Raw genomic sequence first — 15,957 nt, forward strand, 5'->3', positions numbered from 1 at the left:
AGTCCGTATCCTTGCAGTAGGCTCTTCAACAGGGCCATTGCATTTCATTTGGTCATGAAGCTCCCTCTCTCTCTCAAGCACATGCCACAACACCATATCTATCCACCATGGGCAATTATCCAACTCCCAACAATGAGAGAGGTTGTGCATGTGTGGTGGATACATACACTCCTCCTCATTGTTGGGCAAGAGCCATTTTCTTGCTCTAACAGGAACCGAGGGAATGTGGTTCTTTTCTTTCAACCACAAAAAGAATCTGCACAATATGAAGAACAATCCAATGAGTTGCCATAAAGATGTACATGACTTATTAGGTTTCCATAGCAAAAAAAGTGAATATAAACTAGCCTTTGAGTCGACAATTGAATGAGGTCAAGCTTCTTAAGAGCTCTCAATTCAAGGCTCTTTTCCTTTGCCTCAATTCTACTGTCAATAGGCAAAATGTGCTTCCTAGCCTCAAGCTTCACCTCTTCAAAATAGTCAAACATAGGGCAATCTTGTGGAATAATAATTCCTCCAGCTACATTGATATAATCACCTAGAACATGTTGTTCTCTCTGATACACTTTATCATGCAAGCCCTCTCTTTGTAACCAACTACATCAAATGCTGAAACTCATTAGAGAAATTGGCAATGTCTAAGTGAAGCAATGATTTCAAGCACACTTAATGTAACCACCTAGAACATGTTGTTCTCTCTGATACACTTTATCATGCAAGCCCTCTCTTTGTAACCAACTACATCAAATGCTGAAACTCATTAGAGAAATTGGCAATGTCTAAGTGAAGCAATGATTTCAAGCAATGATTAATGTACTTACTTTCTAAATACATGATCCCAAGAGTAAGCCCATAAGCTACCTTTGTTACCTTATTAGCCTCTAAGAGAGACAACCAAAACACCTTTGTTTCAATTGAAACATCACACAAGGCCAACATATTTAGCTTCTCCAAAATCACGAAGCTATTGTGTCCCCATTTCAAAGCCCAAACTTTCTTCATCCGCCATCCACCACCAAGCTTAGGATCAATAATGTTAAGTATCTACAAACCGAGTCTACATAATTAGGACACATTCTCATATCACATAGTCATGCTTCTAGTTTGCAAGAGCTAACACTTTCATACCTTCCCAATACGGTCACCAAACCTAGATGCAAGCTTGACAAGCTCCTTCTCCTCCAACCTTTTCAACTCCTCCTCTGACATATTGAGCCTTGATTGTTCAAGCTTCTTATTTTAAGAGCTTGAGTCATTTGAACCCAGCATAAAAAGTCCAAGTCAAAAATTGGCAACAATCCACTACTTTTGTCATGGAAACAAGAGAAAACATTGTTGTGCATCGACGTTCGTACCACACAAACTTACATTATAAGCTAGTTTTCCCAAATACCTCCTTGTATACTTCTTTCTAATTTGAGCAATCAACCTCATGTCCCTCTTTGGCAAACCATATCCATGTAGTCACTATAGCTTGCCACACAAATGTTGGCACAGTTTATAATCTCATCTCTTAGGCTAGTGGCTAGTGCATGGGTGTTCAAACTTGAAACGAAAGAAAACAAAACAAGAGCATTGGTTTTCAATTTTCAACTAGATGGACATATGCAATGTGTAGACTTAATTATTTCCAAAAAAAGAACTCACAAGTTCATTCGTTTTGTAGACTCAAAAGCAAGGCAATCTCAGGTACTCTTGTTGGGTTGATCATCACGGTACACAAAACTCTGCAAAGCGTCTCTTTTGTTTGAGAGAACCTTTCCCTTATTAAAGATTGCCATGCAACTATCCTATGGTTGTGCCCTCCCACACATAGAGCATCCTATTTGACAACACATGGAGTTCTGGCCTTTCCTCTATCTCTGCTTCAAACTCCGATTTTATCTCGTGCCAAACAGGGTCCCATCCTGCCAATACCTCATCCCCGACCAAAGTCTCCTCTCTATGGTAGGGCCACACAAAAACACTAAATTCTCCTTTCTCTTGAACATAACCCTCTATTTCAAAAGTTGTCTTCCATCCCAAGACATCATCACACAATCCTTGAACTTTAGCATATGGGATGAGCCTACACAACGGGATGGGAGGACATTGAAAATAGCTAAACATCTTGGTTCGATGCAATATGTCTTCTCAAAAAAAGGAATTTCTTTATGCATATATTTATGCATAAAAATCCATTTTTATAAGAATAACGCTTTTATAATTAAAAAAATTCCTTTATGCATCTTCTATGCATAGAAATCAAATTTAATAAGAATAACACTTTTATTTTAAAAAATCCTTTATGAATCTTTCTATGCATAAAAATCAAATTTAATAAGAATAACACTTTTTGTAATAAAAAAATTCCTTTATGCATCTTTCTATGCATAAAAATCAATTTTAATAAGAATAACACTTTTGTAATAAAAAAATTTCCTTTATGCATCTTTCTATGCATAAAAATTAAATTTAATAAGAATAACACTTTTATAATAAAAAAATTCCTTTGTGCATCTTTCTATGCATAAAAATCAAATTTAATAAGAATAACACTTTTATAATAAAAAAAATTTCCATTATGCATCTTTCTATGCATAGAAATTAAATTTAATAAGAATAATACTTTTATAATAACAAAAATTTCCATTATGCATCTTTCTATGCGTAGAAATTAAATTTAATAAGAATAATAATTTTATAATATATATTTTTTCCATTATGCATCTTTCTATGCATAGAACTTTTATAATAAAAAAAATTCCATTATGCATCTTTCTATGCATAGAAATCAATTTTAATAATTAATATCAATGATATCCATGCATATTTATAGGTGAATATGTACATGGAGTAATTAGAATATTTCTTTTAGACGCAAAAATGGTGGGAATTACTCTTTTGGAATAACATAAAAACAAACTTTCTTTTTCACAAAATTTTAGAAAATTTTGCCATAACCTCCTTTGTATGGCTGACCATTTCTCATTTTTATCATTTTTTATTTAACTTAAATTAACCCAAATTAGATTTATAGAACTTAAATTAACCCAAATTAGATTTATAGAACTCTAATCTACATAATTTTCTAAATTCAAGAGAGTAAACAATAAGAAGAGTTTAAATAATCCCTTAGTTAATCTTTCTAGGATTGAGAGAGGTTGGAACGTAAAGAAGAGAAGGGGGTGGCCTTTTTATCAAAGGCATAGCATTTGAATTTATTTCAAACATTTGCAAAACATAAAAATCAAGAAAACCATAGATTTTTCATTAGAGTTTGTAAACAAAGTAAGAAAATTAGCGTACATGGAGCTTGTAAGCTCTCCTTTGGCTTGAGAGATTTGAGGGTTCTACTCTTGTTTAAAGCAAGAGTGGCTACCAATTCACTTTGGAGAGGATTAGGCTAAAAACAATTGAATTATTAAAAAATTCAATGTAGATGGCTCAGGGCACGAGTAGAGTAACAGTGCATAAACACCGTTAAGCTTTTACAAAGGGGAAGGCTTCTATTTATAGGAAAAAGTGAGCCTCAAACCAAGCAAACTAATTCTAGAATTTTTCAGATCAGTTTGGTCAATTTTTGACCATTTTTGGGTAATGATGAGAAAAAGGCGCCTACTTCATGAGGGGAGATCCCCACACTAAGGTGTCAAAATTTAGTTTTTTAATTCTTTTCTTTGGTCCTTAGTCCACTCTTTATCTTATGTGAGCATTTACTCATTTTTTGGGAGGGGGTTTCTTTTATTCTTCAATTTATCTCCTCCCTACATCATTTGGATTAATCTTATTAGTCCATAGAAACCTTAATTGGACCATAATCCAAAATTTTTAGAAAATCTTGACCCTTAGGCTAAGGTCTTTTGTGCACAATATAATTTATTTCTAATGCACCTTAGGAATTTTGTTTTAAACTTCTGTTTCGGGGGAATTCATTTTAATAAGAAGGGATATTTTTCCATCCAAAGATATCTAAAAACTAAATTATCTCTCTCTACAATATTTTCTCTTTCTAGGCCAAAATAGGTAGAAACAAGATCTTTTATTATTCTGAAAAGGGGATTGATTACAGGGAAAGAAACTGGACATCTTGAGGAGTTGGGGAGGAATCTTACATCCTCTCCCACTTGAAAAACGCGAGATGTCCTCATCTCGCAAACTAGGGATAATCCTATATTAGTTCGGCTTCTTTCTCCCAGGTGGCGTCTTCAAAAGGATAGAACTTCCATTTGACTAATAATTCTCCCAGAATTTTGTTCCTCCAGAGAACCTTCTCTTGAACATCAAGGATTTCTTCAGGTTGGAGTTCCATCTGCCCTTGGGTTGAAGAAGTTAAGAGTTCATCATTAAGCACATGATTTGAGCTTGACACATGATTAAGCACATGATTTGGGCTCGGTACATACTTCTTAAGTAGGCTGACATGAAATACATTATGTAATTTGAGATGAGGAGGCAAAAGAAATTCATAGGCTAAGTCACCTACTTTCTTTGTAATCAGATATGGCCCACAGTATCTTCTTGTACTTCCCAAGAGATAGAGAACTTCTTGTACTTCCCAAGAGATAGAGAACTTCTTTTGGGGCGTACTCGAATGAAGGCCATATCTGCTTCTTTGAATTTTTTGCCTTACCTCTTCTTATCTGCATACTGCTTCTGTCTATCCTGGGCAGCTTTTATATCCTTGCACGGATGGACTGCATCTGCTGCTCCATGTCGTCAAGCATCTGTCTAGACATCTCGACCCTAATCAATGGGTCGGACCAAGTTAATGGTGTTAGGTAGTCTTGTCCATACAGAGCTTTGAAAGGGCTCATCCTGATACTTCGGTGATAAGAAGCATTGTAGGCAAATTTGACTAGGTACAGATAGCTTAGCCACTTCTTGGATTCCCTGCCACCACAGCATGACCGAAGTATATCTTCAATTACTTGGTTCACCCTTTCTGTTTGACCATCGGTCTTGGGGTGGTAAGCTGTGCTGAGATCCAAGAAAGTTCCTACTGCTTCGAAGAATGCAGTCTAGAATCTTGATGTGAATTTGGGATCTCGATCACTTACTATTCTCCTGGGTAGGCCATGTAATCTGAAGATTTCATTGAGGAACACGCTGGCCACATCCACTACAGTGTAGGTTTCTTTTACTGGAATCAGATGGGCAACTTTGGTTAGTCTATCAACTACCACGAAGATGGAGTTGTAACCTGATTGCACTTAAGGTAGTCCAGTAATAAAATCCATACTGATACATGCCGCTCAGCCCTTAGCATGAGCCAGGCTTTGATACATGAAAAGATGTAGGGGAGAAGAGAGCTTAAGCTCTTGCAAGCACACACACACATACACAAACCCTAGAAGAGAACACACAAGGTGAGAGGCTAAAAATTCTCTTCTTCTTCACACAACAAAAGAGGTCTACAAAGAAGATAAAGTGACAAACACAATATAGATTATATACAAGGTAAAAGGCTGAAAATTCTCTTCTTCACACAACAAAAGAGGTCTACAAAGAAGATAAAGTGACTAACATACACAATATAGATTATATACAAGCTTTCCATAATGTGAACACGCTAAGAGGAGTGGGTAGGTATGGACTAGTCGGTGTAGTCCACCAGCCGTAGGATCTCTGGCAAAGATATGTCGGTACCAGCTACCAAACTCGCCAGTGATGTAAATGTCGAATGGTCATTCAGGCGCCTCGTGAGTGTCAGCTCATGTTGAGCTTAACATCTCAACACAAACAATTGTGCTATTCTTGACACACAAATAAAATTCCATGTCTGCAAACACGAGACAGTGATGCATGCAAGAAAATATCCCATCCATGGCGGATGGGAATTATCATTCTTTTGATCGCTCCATGGAAGTTGAGGGGGCTTCTTAAAGTTGCTTACTCTCTAACTTGTTTTTCATTATAAATATTTTGTAAGCTTATGAGCCCATCTTTTTTTATGTGATTCAATCTAGAGAGATTGATCAAATTTAATAGATCATCGCTAAATCACAATCAAACTAGAGGCCCAATCACATGAAATTTAAAACAGACACAAAGGACTTCAAAAACACAAAGATTGTTTTATTCCAATAGGTTTTTTGAAATTAATTAGAGACAATGACTTTGCATAAATAGAGGAAGAATTAATTCAAAAATATATTATTGGATGAGTAACTTACATTATAGCTGGAGATAGGGGCTTCATATAGATAGTAGGAGAGGAACTTACATGGTAGCTAGCAATGCGAATTGGAGTATTTTTTTCTCATTTTCTACATGTCTTTGTTTATACATTTTGAGCATCTTCTTGATTGCATGGTGTTCAAAATATGTATTTGTTCTGAGTACCAAGGTCATGGGCACATGTCACTTTATGAGTACCAAGGTCATGGGTGCAATTTTGAGGTAGGTGTATGGATATTTGTTATCACTTGCCGAGTGATGAAATGATTTCCCCATCACAAAAATTTTAGAAAAAACAAAAATGAAATTTTCATTTCAATTTCTATTTTCAATAAAATCTAAAACATTTCACTTATATTTTTCTCATGTCACTAATAGAATGGGTTCACCTAGCTTGTCAAAGGGTAGTAAATATTTTACAAGGTCGTGTTGCTTTGAACCTAAACGATCATGTGAAAACATGGAGGTTGAAAGTCCAAGACCTAACCGTAAGCAAAAAAATATTGTGCAAGTGCATTAGAGTGAAGTAGCAGAAGGTTCATCTACTATTGCTCGGGGTTTGTTTGAGCTTGGAGAAACCGACAATAAAGAGCAGACTCTTGTTAAAGAAGGGGAGGAAGGTGAGGAAGGAAGCAGAGGTAAGAGAGAAGGGGAAGGGGGTAGGGAAGAAGATAGAGAAGGGGAAGAGATAGGGAAGAAGAGAATAGAGGTAAGAGAGAAGAGGAAGGGGATATGGAAGAAGAGAAATAAGGGGAAGGGAATGGGGATGGGGATAAGGAAGGAGAGATGGAAGGAGTTAATATTGAAGGGGACGATGAAGCTCATGAAGGAGGGAGTGAAGAAGGTAATGATTAGGGGGATGAAGAAGAGACTGCAAAAGGTGTTGAAAAGGGGGAAATCACGAAGGAGGGGAATCTATTGAAAAATCAAGTGCTCAACAAGAAAGTGCACAGGAGACAAATGTGCCAAAAAGTGCGAGTCAGAGAAAGATAGAGATATTTGGTAAGCTCTTGAAAACTAGTACACCTTAAGATTTCCTAGAGAGAATTAGGGTGAATTTTACGACACCACCTGCAAAAATCCCTCTATGTAGGCTCATTCTAACAGAAGCAATCAGAAAATTAAGTCCATCCTATCAATGTCTTTTATGAAGATGGGTGGTTATACTTGGAAAGGAAGGGGTCCTTCATTGTATCCATCCTTGATTTAGAGGGGGAGGAGACACCCCCGACAGATGAGAGGAGGGAGTCTTGGATTGATGCATGGAAGACTATGAATGATACGTTTGAGCAACTCTTGAACACAAATGCAGAGTGGGGTCCATACCTTAGGGGAAAAATGATCCACATACTTGATGGAAACAATCGCCACACAAAGCATTCATGGATTGCATCAAAAGAGGTGAGTATTATATTATAATTGTTTATGTCTATGGTCAAATCTTGTCTTTTACTTATTTATAATTGTGTTCTTGATGTTGTAGAATACCAAAATGATTTGTTGATGCACTTCAATGCTGTTTGTGTGATTTTGTTTCATTTTAAAGCAATGATGTTGGGGAACTCTTGTTTTCTCTCACCCGATTGAACAAGTAAGAAATTTCTCTTTCCCAATTGAACTTATTTATTCTCTCATGTGACTGACCAATGTGCATTTTGGGTCATTGATTGAAATGTTGTCTTGTGTGTGGTAGGATGTATGTTCCCGGCACATTTGGAGATAAGCTTTTTCATATTAGGAAACTTGGGGAATCAAACTTACTACTCTTATTGTTGAATTTGATAAAGAAGATAAGAAATGGATTGAAGTAGAGTCGAGCAAGATAGTTCATGCAAGAAGAAAAAAGGGTTGATACAAGATTCAATTCAGATACTCACACCTTGTTTCAAGGTAATTTTCTACTCGCAACTTGCATTTCTAAAAATGACAGATTACATATATGTCTTCCATTTTCAAAGTGAAAACATGAACTTACGTTAATTGTTCTTGTTTTATTATATTATGTTTTCTATCAAAGGATGAAATGGAAAAAAAATGGATGAAAAGACAAAGGGCATGGATGATGAGGCCAGAAAAAGGTCATAAGAGAGGTGGAGGTGTTGTATAGAGGAAAAGCATGGAAGTATGTGAGGCTTGCAACAAATACTCGCAATGGTGAGTGTTACTGGCATGCTATCCTTTCTTTGCCTTGGCATGAGTTAAGTAAACACATTGCCATAGAGGAGAAATTGAACATGATTGCTATTACATGCATTAAAGATGAAGATAAATCCTTTCTTATGGGGATGCTTTTGACAATTCCTAATCTCTTATACGCACCTTGGATTACTTACCTAATGATAAGAGGAAGATACGAGATTGGTTGCACTTGTTTGTTTATTGGCTTCAAATTTCCAAATTGGGTATATCTTTAGTGCATGGCATACGTAATGTAGATAGAGTGAGGCTTCCTAATGACAATGTGTACACAGAGTATGTCATTGCATCAAAGAAAGTACTTTAAAAAGGCTTTTAAGACTCATCAAGGAAGCATTAGATTCAACAATGACATCGAGCATCAGCCCAATCTCTTCGCGCAAGGCTACACAATATGTTATTTACAGGTGAACTGCTTCCTATATACTTCTTAACCTCTTAAATTAATAATTAACAACATCTATTGAAATCAACTTATGTAATAAGCAGGTGGCTTCTTAAGCTTAAGAGCATACCTCCACTAGCAACCATATGGACTTGCAATGATACACCATCATATATGTATGAAGACTTGCAATTGGGAATAATACGTGTGTATCCTTTGAGTTCTTGTAATACCATAGTTCTTGCAATTGGGAATAATAAGTGTGTATCCTTTGAGTTCCCTGTAATACCATAGTTAACTGTAACTTTTTCTTATTCTTGTTACACCTATACATAGGCTTTTTCTATTATTGAGGGAGATCGTTATCCATGGTGGTTGGACATGGAAAAAAATATAGCACTAGATGAAGAGATGGATGTATATTAACAACATAAGTTTGTATTACTTCTATGAGCACAGCCTAACATTACAGATGAGGCAAGCAAGAATCATTTGTCTTTCATGTGTTATAATATAATTACATGATGTAACATGTGTTTGTATGTGTGTCGTATGTTCAGAATACTCCCATTACATCCCATGCCTAGTCTACTACATCGGCCACATTACTCACACCACTTGTGAACCTAGGAAGACAACTTGTAGAATAGGCTTTGCATGCAAGCAAGAGGCAAGTAACATAAGCAAGGAGTAGTAGCATTGCTGGAGAGGAAACTAAGAAGGTTGGAGATCCACCAATAGACATTTTGGAACTAAATGGTGAGTTGACTCTCCATACATATCACAATGAAGATCCCTACTTGACCTAGCCATGCTAACATTTAAATTTGTGACAAAAATTATATTTGCCTTTAATGCAAGCATTGTAGATCTTTGGATGTTCAGAATTAGAAGCAACCCTCCACCATCATGAGTGGAATTATGGCAAGGTTGAATATAATTTGTACTAAAGGCAAGGTGAAAGGGAAGATGTTGAATCATTGTGTTGAGCTAATATTTGGTGACTTCCCATCTGGCATTGTTATAGAGGGTTGTTCCATAAATAAGATTCCATCTTGGAATAGGATTGATGATAGTCAATATACCTTGGCCTTTAAATATGCCGACTTTTGTCTCTCTAATGTTGGCTTCTTTGCATGCCTATACACAATGGAGGAGTCTACAAAGGTGGAGAATTGTGCCTCAATTCAAAGTTTTGTAGTGGTGCATCACCAAGTTGTGAAGTGTACACCACCGATGGGAAGAAAAAAGCTACTAATGACAACAAAGGTAACCTTTCTACATAGAAGTCTACATAGAAGCTAATCTCATATAATAATTTATTTTCATTATCTTAATAAACGTGTAACATAGGTGACATGCCTTATCTTATCTGCATTTGTACGCTCTTCTTCACCAAAAAATGTATGCCCAATTCATAGTGCTCAAGTTAAAGACTTGAACCTTGGCGAGGAACCTTATGTGGAGCATGAACTCATTCATGATATGTATGTATTTAGTTTCAATTATCTTTGTTTCTGTCAAGAATTTGCTTAATTTTAAAATTGTTTCAACATGTATGTACTTATTTATCATTATCTTTGTGTTTATCATGTAGTTTAATTTTGAATGATAATTTATTGAATCACCAGAGTTCCTCCTGAAGATTTGGTCAAAAGAAAGGGTTCTTCTTGGAGAGGTGGTTGCCAGAGAGGCCAGAAGATCTGCAAGTATAGTGTTTCATTATTCAGCAAGCCTAGGGATACTGTTGTGGATTAGTTCTCTAGAACCGGGACACTTAGTCTTGCAAAAGTATATACGAATCACAATGTGATATTGTTAGAGAAGGATTAGCGCATTTGTGAGCGCCTACTAGAACCCTACTCTGCTAAGATCATAAGTATTTCCAAGCTTAAGTAAACTACTAAGGTCATAAGTATTTCCAAGCTTAAAGCTATTCCCACACTAATATGAATTAAAATATAATTTCCTCTAACTAACATACATATTTCTTTTGTAGATTTAGAACAAAACCAAACAACCTAGAATACCATTGATGCCTTCTTGTTTGGAACATCATTCCATGTTTTGATTCTTGTGTTTGTTTATTTAGATTCAGAAGCTCCTCTTACACTTAGAGCTTCGAACATTATGAACATTATCTCAGTTTCACTATTGTAAACATTTGTCATGATCAATGTAGGTTTCTTGCCTTTGTTTATTATGACTAAGAATCTCCTTTTACCATTACAGCTTCTTCAAACATCATGGACATTATCTCAGTTTTGCTATTGTGGGGACATTTTCTATAATTTAAGTAGATTTAAGATCTTAAACCCTTCTTATTTGTGAAGTTATTGTCAATATTATTACATTTTATAAATTCATTTAATTTTATGTTATGCCATACATTTTTCACATTGATGAGCAAAAAGTGGTTCATGGTTTGTGACTCATTAGTTTGTTGGATTCACTATTAACTTTAGAATGTAGATTAATACTTCTATTGGTATTGTCTCTTCTAGGCACTTCATGAAAGAGTGTAATCAATCAAAAAACTCAAATATGCTCACCCCATCATCCTCACAAACCCAAACCATTAAAAAAAAGGAAATCTACTCGCTCAATTGTGCTCGCTTTTTGGCCATCCTCGAGTCTACCTTTTTGTGGGGAAGGCATAACTTGAGCATATCAACTCCAAATTTGTAGGAGGTGGTAGATTTAGAATCTACTTTTCAAGGGCTTTCTAATGGTATAGCACATGTGAGCTTTTTGATGTAAGATATATAAGGCTCACCACGGTCCCTTGGGGATTTTGATGTAAGATACATAAGGCTTACTAGGGCCCCCTTTTTCTAGAAAAGTGATGACATGGCTTCTTAGAGGGCCCATTTTTTAGTCTAAATTTTTCATAATAAAGGATTTTCTTACCTCATAACAAAAAATCCAAAGTACTGGGATAAGCCCTAGCTTGTAGATGATCGTTTTACACTATAGGTACATAGTAAAGGAGAATTGGGATTTTTTAGGATCACATTGGTTAATACCTCTAGGATTTTTAATTTCATAAGAATTTAGACACCAAATTATAGTCATAATGAAGAGCTTTTTTTACTATATTTGGATCAAAGGCTTTAATAAGCCAATTTCATAAGAATTCATACACCAAATTATAGTCGTAATGCAGAGCCGTTTTGACTATATTTGGATCAAAGGCTTTAATAAGCTAATTTCTCATTACTTTTCAAAGTTTCTAGATGTGCATTGCTTCACGAACTCATATATGGTGTAATGCAATCCATCTTAATTAGAACTTATATATGGTGCAATGCAATCCATCTTAATTAGAACTCCAAAATTTAGGTCTTAATAAAATATTTAAGGTATTTAGATGTCGCAAAAAATTTTAACTTTAAGGATTTTATAGCTAATCAAACAATCATAGACTAGGATTAAATCTTGCACGCATGTTTTGTACAATGTTATGCTTTGCTGGTGCATTTTGTGAGAGCCAATCACATATACACCTATCCTTTTAGGCACTTTGTTTTAGACAAAGGTTTATAAATTTTGAGCCATATTCATTACTATAGAATAAGATACTACTTCATGCATTTTTTAACATATCATATGGCTTTAAGTGGAATATCTAATCATTATGTATAATAATAAAAAGTATTCTCATAAGTTTCTCACTAGATCATCCAAATATAAGCAAAGGTTCTTATACGTTGTCTTGTTATCAATGTAGTTTTGAAAGTTGAAACCATCACCTTGTTTTCTAACTAAATTGAAATGTTTAGATATGTATTCTTGACCAATTACTTTAGTGGAGACATTGATTTATTAGTATAGCTAAAATAAATCACTGTATAAGCTCACACTATTGGACATCGTATTTTGAAAGTTGAAACCATCACCTTGTTTTCTAACTAAATTGAAATGTTTAGATATGTATTCTTTTTCAAACTTGAGGTTTAGCTAAAGGATGAGCCTCAACCCTGGGGTTGAGCCTCTGACCTAGAAGGAAGCCTCATATTTGGGGTTGAGCCAAAGCATGGAGGTCAACCTCAGGTTTGAGACTTTGACTTAGATGGGACCTTCAAACCTAAGGGTGAACCATAACATGAGGCTCAAACTTGGGGTTGAGACTCATATTTATAAGGGATGCTAAAACTTGAGGTTTGAACCAAAGTAGGAACCTAAACCTTGATGTTGAGAAAGCCCTAAGACTTATATGGGAGCCTCAAACTTGAGGTTAAGCCAACGCATCAAGCTCAACTTTGAGGTCGAGCCTCTAAGAAGGAGAGAGCCAAACTCATTTTTTTGCAATCAAGATTTGTGACATGTTAGCCTCTTTCATGAGTACAAAGTGAGGGTGCATGCATTGGGAAGTTGGTGTGGCTGATGATGTCACTAAGCTATGGTTCTTGGTTTGAACCTTGCACTGGAATAGATGAGTAGAATTTCCAATTGAATCTGTGAGGATTATGAAAACAAAGGCCACACTCAACATAAACCACACATATAAAAAAGAAAGCGATGGTTATTTTTGGAGATGTGGGCCTAGTTTGGGGCCATAGCTATGAGGATTAGGAAAACAAAGTACACACTCAACATAAACCTATCCATCACACACATATAAAAAAGAAAGCGATGGTTATTTTTGGAACTGTGGGCCATAGCTATGAGGATTAGGAAAACAAAGTACACACTCAACACAAACCTATCCATCACACACATATAAAAAAGGGCCATAGCCGTGGACCTTTTTTGAGTGGTGGGCCAAGGTTGAAGAGCATGGCCAAGCTCGTTGCAAATTATATAAGGGATGGGGTGCCTAAACCTTGTTTTCTTTGGATTTGTATGAGTTAGTTTGTGAGCAAAGTTTCACCTTGATGCTATTTATAAAGGGGATGTTTTTTTTTGTAAGGGTAGGTGCTTAAGGGGTAGGGTTTTGGGGGGCCGACAGGCCCCCCAAAGTCGGGGGGGTCTGGGGGGCCGCTTGGTTCCCCAGTGGTGGGGTTCGTGGGCTACCATAGGCCCCCAGTGGGCTAGGATCAGGGGGGCTACCCCCCCGATAGTCCCCCGGCGTGACGGTATGACCTACACAACAATTCGCATGTTTGAAGTATCAGAGATAATGCTTTGTTCCTCGATCTAGATGGTTATTTATGTGTAAAGCACTGATGTATAAGCATGCAGATGAAGGAATACATAGAGACAGTTATGAATCTTTGTCTGGAAATTCTATGTGTAATATAATATTTTGTAATATGTGTGATGATTATTTGAATGTTCATTAATGTTGCACTTATGTTTACTATTAAATACATAAATATTGTGTTGGTTTATCTGCCAATACACATGTTGGTGGATTCTTACTATGGGGAGTTTCAAGAACGGTAATGCAATAACTACTAAGTGGGACACATGGACCCAAACATGAGATGAAGGAAGAAGTACTTGATGTCAAATCCAAGTTATAGTCTTAGATAAGGGCTTCAAACCCTTAAAATTATCTTCAAATCCAAGTTATAGATAAAGGCTTCACACCCTTAAAATTATCTTCAAACTGGAATTTTAGAAGCTTATATGAAGATTTCACTATATGCTCACTCAAATGGAGTTTTTAAGGGCAATTATGGTCCGGACAAATTTAGTAGAACCAAATTTGAGACAAATGTAATGAACCAAGAAGTTCTTAGGTTTACCAATAACTCAATTTCAAGGATAATAACTTACATGTGATAGCCAGAGTTGACACCATGTCAAGACAATGCAAGAGATCTAACACATAGAGTGCAAGAAGGGTATGTATCAAGTATAAACATCAAGATATGGATCAATAATGTTTGTAGGGGAAACAACATACTCATATTTTATGGGATAGCAATGGGAAATCAAAAAAGTTGCACATAGAAGTCCTTGAAATAATGAGCATACTCATAGTTAACAAGGGGAAACCAACAAAGTTACATTTAGAAGTCCTTGAATTAATGGGCATACTATTGTACCCTGTCCAAATGTTTGACCTTGTGTTACGAAACCAAAACTCATAAATCTTTATCATCCTCCTTGTGTTACTCTATTTTTTGACCTTGTGTTACCAAACCAAACCTCACAAATCTTTATCATCCTCCTTTTTCACTTAATTGTAAAAAAAGATCATTTTTATCCTTAACTTCTTCATTTCATTATTTTCTTTTTATTCACTACTTAATAACAATCCTCAAAATATATATGGTAATTTCCTCTTGCACCCTTCTTCTTTACCCTACTTTGTACCATACGTACTTAAAGTTCTCTAACCTAACCTTCTTCCATTTTTCGATTACCTTGTACCATACTTCCTTAAACTGCCCTAACCTATCCTTCTTCCATTTTTTGGTTACTTGCTGCATGCCTTGCTACCTTCTTGTACCATACTTAATAACATTCCTAAATTCTATCCACTAATTTCCTCTTGCACCCTTCTTCTTAACCCTACCTTGCTACCTTGTACCATACTTAAAGTGCTCTAACCTAACCTTCTTTGTTTTTCCGTTACCTTGCTACCTTGTACCATACTTAATTTGCTTTAACCCAACCTTTTTCTATTTTATGGTTACCTTTATTAATATGTATTTTGTTTAATCTTATTTAACCCAACCTTCTTCTTAACCCTACCTTGTACCATACTTAATCTGCTCTAACCTAACCTTTTTCTATTTTATGGTTACCTTTATTAATATGTATTTTATTCCACACCATAGCTAACAAATTTAACTCACATTACTACACCCACCGTACCTTCACACATGCCACATGTAATTTTCATTCCTAAAACCAAGCAATCATAGCCTTATTACACCCATCGTACCTTCACACATGCCACATGTAAGTCTCATTCCTAAAACCAAGCAATGATAGCCTTGCTCTCCAAAAGACTAACTAAAGCTTACCTCTTGCAAGCAACCCCTCACTTATCTAAGCCTTAGTTGATAATGAAGCCATTCTCACTCTATTAACTTTAGTCAATTTAGTCTTTTTTCTCCTAATGTCTACTTCCTTCTCACTTTCATTTCTTGTTCCTTCTTCTCTACTGGTCTTCCTTTTCTTTTTCTCCATGAATTCTACTTATCCCTTTTTCTCAAGACATATTCTCAAGACATATTTAAACAATAAAATCAAAAGAATAGTTTTTTAGCATGCTTTTCCAAGCACATACCCTAATCACTAAAGAAAAAATTTATTTT

Source organism: Cibotium barometz, chromosome 3 (assembly GCF_041138505.1).
Source record: "Cibotium barometz isolate CiBa-2024 chromosome 3, ASM4113850v1, whole genome shotgun sequence".
In the NCBI taxonomy this organism is placed as follows: Eukaryota; Viridiplantae; Streptophyta; class Polypodiopsida; order Cyatheales; family Cibotiaceae; genus Cibotium; species Cibotium barometz.